This window comes from Morus notabilis, unplaced genomic scaffold (genome assembly GCF_000414095.1).
Source record: "Morus notabilis unplaced genomic scaffold, ASM41409v2 Scaffold112, whole genome shotgun sequence".
In the NCBI taxonomy this organism is placed as follows: domain Eukaryota; kingdom Viridiplantae; phylum Streptophyta; class Magnoliopsida; order Rosales; family Moraceae; genus Morus; species Morus notabilis.
Genome location: NW_010367100.1, coordinates 496,484 through 501,229, shown reverse-complemented (window position 1 = coordinate 501,229; position 4,746 = coordinate 496,484).

The window sequence follows — 4,746 nt, the reverse complement described above, 5'->3', positions numbered from 1 at the left end:
TTAATGTTACTGATTTGCATATGTTATTATGATTATCCTTCGCATTTTTATAGCAAGCCATGTACTTCTATAAACCTTATTCTCAACGTTCTTAACTCTAGATATTATGTAGAACCCTAAATCCTAAACTGTAGATATTAGGCAAAATAAATTGCAACCGTAGAGTCTAGAAATCATGATATTGTGTTTAAAGTAGGGGCTACTTATCTATTTATGGTTGGGGCTTGGTCTAAAATGAGAGATGGAAAATTATAGAAGAAGTAATTAAAACCGATGAGTTTGGGAAATCAGAAAGAAATAAAGAAAGAGGAGAAAATATATACGTTGGAGCAACGAAGAAAACTTTTTTAATTAAAAAATCTTTCAAAAATCAAGACAAAATGTTAGTAATTTTAGAAAAATAAAAAGGCTGATTACATAACTTAACAGGGAAAAAAAATGCCACACTCAAATAATACTATCTTTATAGTTATACCACCTAAAGACATAAACATTAGACCTATTTCACTCGATTCACCCAGCCAAAAAAAAAAAACAAAAGAAGTCCAATATATTGAAGGTCAATGGCATAAATGTAAAGTTTTTAAATTTCAGTGGCACGCCATGTAATTTTCTCTAGCATTAATATTTACACATTTTAATCAGGCTAAACGAAAAACCCTATAGCCTGATTCATCCATCCAACCCAACCCAATTTAACATACTTTAACTAATAAAGAGAAAATTACTGAAGTACTGTTAAAAGGGCACGAGTTTAGATTTTTACTCTTTACTCTTTATTAGTATCCTTTTGTTAGTATAGTTATTTAATTAAAAATGGTATCAATCAAGTGTAAGAGGTAAAATCAAGACCCATGCACTTTTAAGGGGTATTTGTCAAGATTTCTATTAACTAAACTCAATTTAACCAATCATGACAAAACTAGATTAAACCATCCAAACTAAATTTTCATTGAATGGGTTTGAGTTGAGCTTTAACTACTCATCATAATCTCAACCCAATCAATGAAACTTAAAATATTTTTAAAATATATTTTAAATATATATTCGTTAGTTTTATTATGATTTATGACTTATGCATATTGGACTTTGTATGCTTGATCTTTTATTTTTTATATTTGTTTTATTAATTGTAAATCTTAAGAGACTGGACTAGCTGTTTAAACTTGCCAACTTGATATAAATTAGAGTAAATTGCACTGTTGCACTCAAAATTGTTGGTTTTTTGCATAATATACTCTAACTAATTTAGAAAATGCATCATGAACTTTAAAATCACTTATAGTTGAATTCCAATAGCTAACAATGTTCTCAAATTTACAGTTCCAGACACGAGATGATCTACACGTGACATGGTTTGAATATTAACAAATTTGATCTTGTGTCTTAAACCGTCAATTCAATAATGGTCGTCAGCTATTAGACCTCAATTGATAGTAATTGTAAAGTACAGGATACATTTTACAAAAGTTAAAAGTTTGTGATCCATACTCTCCATTATGCATAAAACAGATAGTTTGGAGTCGAACAATGCAATTTATTACTCTATAGAATATGTGTTGTGAATTTAATTATTTTCTTATATTTCTTTTATAATGCCTAATTTGAGCCTTATTTTGGGTGAGTTGATTTTCTTTTGAGTTGATTGTCTAGGTTAATTTTTTGAATAAATTTCATGAATTCTCCAGTGAACTATGTTATTTGTGTCAACATGCCTGTTAAACATTGAAACATTATTATTATGCCCTTAATACGTCTTTAGATTCACCCCCGAACTTTGAAAGATATTAATACTAGACAAATTAGCACTTGCAACATACATAAAGAAAGTAAATCATTAATTTCTCTAAATCCTTTATTGCTCCAATTGAATTACAGCCGAACTTTGAAAGATATTAATATTGGACAAATTAGCACGAGCAACATACATAAAGAAAATAAATCATTAATTTCTCTAAATCCTTTATTGCCCCAATTGAATTAGGGCCGAACTTTGAAGGATATTAATACTAGATAAATTAGCATGTGCAACATACATAAAGAAAGTCAATCATTAATTTCTCTGAATCCTTTATTGCCCCAATTGAATTAGGGTCCGTTCCCCACTTTTCCCTCCTCATTTTCATGCTTTTGAGTAACTACTATAAGGAGATAATATGTTCGATGCTTGGCGGGCGTCGCCCCAACTAGTTTATTTGGATCAAAAAAATGAGGGGGAGTGTAAATATAAAGACGTATTATAAACTAAGAGATGCAACATGTATGTTTTAAAGTTTTGAAGGCATGTTTTACATAAGTAAATAGTCAGAGAAAATTCGTAAATTTTTTTTTTTTTTCATTTATTCCAGTAGTTTGGGTTGAAAAATTCCAATAACCCATCCAATCCACTTTATGTTCGACATTAAAATGAGTAATTAATTTTGTGTACATCCTTTACTTTTAGAAACTACACATGTACCTCTCCCAAATGAACGTTTGGTAATTTTATTAATATTATGTTTCTCGCAAATTTAATTAGAAAAAAGTTAGCCCTCGCATTATGAAAATGGTGCTTTTGAATTACTCTCAAATTCTTAATTAACAAGAATAATTAACATCAGAACCAAACCCAATATACCAGATGAGTTCTGCTATTCGTTCACCGGATTTAGCGAAGGGCATACCATTCTCGTCGATTTTCGCCTCACACACCGAGGTCAACAAGAACAGATGAGAAAGAATATGAAAGAGTTTTTAGGTGTGTTTTGGTTAGTATTTGAGTCTAGATGTGTGCATTGGATTATGAACATTGAAAAATCCTCAATAATGTTTGGAGACAAGGCTTGAAAGGGTAATTTGGGGATTTAAAATATTTTTTCAAATTTCTTTCTTGGTATTAATGGACTGAAAAATTTGAAACTAACAGTTTAAATGTGAGGGTGTGGTTGTAGTTCACACGAACACTATATATGGTAAATATTGCAAACAGGAAATACAAGGTTGAATAATATATTTCCTAGAACTTTATCATTGACTGTGAGGGTAGCTCACTTTTCAAAACAAATAATGAAAATTATGTTGTAAAGTATAATTAAAGTGACACTTTAGTGGTAGAACACAGTTTAGTGACACTTTAGTGATAGACTCCTAATAAGCCATAAAATAATTCTAGCCCAAATAATGGAAAATAATAAATTTACCCAAAAAACACAAAATAATAATTTTCCCAAAACTAAGTTGAGTTACTTAGCCAACCGTTTTTATTAAGTTTCATAAAATTAACCTATTTTTGTAATTTAATTTCATTTTGATGATATCTAACAGTTCAATGTTCTACAATTAATCAAATATCTTTTTTATTCCATACCACAAAAGTCTTAAACAACTAAATATGTGTGACTTCTATGGTCCGTCTAGTTTTAAGACTTGAACTTATAATTCTGATTCGACTCTTTCAAAAAATTTTGAATAATTAGAAAGTTTCTGCCAATAGATTTTATCACAAAATTAAATTCAGAATCAGAATTACTGACTTAAATGCATGAAATAAACGTAATTTTTCAAGTGAAAACGATATTAGATTACTAGATGAAGATATTATACATATACTAAAAGAGAGGACGAGATTCACTGTTCATGCTACAGTGTCATGAACAGTGTCATTCCCGTTTTAGCCCTACTTTTTTCTTCTGCTGAAATTTTAATTACCGTTATGTCCTATTTGTAAAATTATTATTTTGCCCTTCATTTCAGATTTTTGTGCTTTTATTTGCTGTGACCATTTTGGTCATTTATTGAGTATTTTTGTCTTTATCAACATATCTAAAATTTCCGGTTGTATCCTAAATATGTGTTTTTACCATTATATCCTTAGTTGCTTACCTCTGATTTGATTTTTGTTTGGGTACTTTTGTCTTTAGCAATATATTTTTATTTTTTTCCGTTTCTTTTTCTGCACAGCTGTCTTTGAAAAGACAGATTTCAGTGGTGGGACCCGTGTTAGACGTGTTAAATCAGTGGTGGAATTCAGTGTTGTACGTGTTAATCAATTCGGAAAATGTCGTTTGTGTCCCATAAAAGTTGCTTTTATTATTTTGCCCTCAATTTTATTTCGTTCTTGCGTTTATCTGCTGGGCAATTTTGTTATTTCGTTCGGTGGTAGTTGTTTAGTCTCCTCAAGAACATTGCTGCTTCTTTCACTCTCACATCTCACATCTCACATCTCACATCTCACGTTTTCCATTTTCTTCTTTGCTGAAGTTTCTCTCCACCGTCTATTCTGTTGGGAATAGTGTCCTAGAAGCATAAGATGTAATAGGATATTTATTATTTAATTAATAAAAGAGTTTATTCATCATTTTATGTGCATATATTTATGAATATTTTATGAATATCAAATGAAAATTCCGTGATTATTTATGTAACCTTAAACATAGTATATAAGTGTTATATACGAGAGGATAGTATTTAAGGATAATAATAAAAAACATTGTTCATAATGAATTTAATTAAAGTTCAGAATCTTTAAGTAAAACATTATTAATACATGTCATTCCCATTTAGAATGGAACGGTGTTATCCGCATTGTTAATATGGTGAGATATTGAATGGGTGTATTTCGGATAATGAGATTGTGTGGAACAATGACACATACACAATATGAATTTCTAATAATTTCCGTTAAGCATAGAAATTCTAATTGAGTCTACCGATGGTCATATATAGAATGATCTTAATCCTGAGTTCTTAACAAACTCCTATTTATGG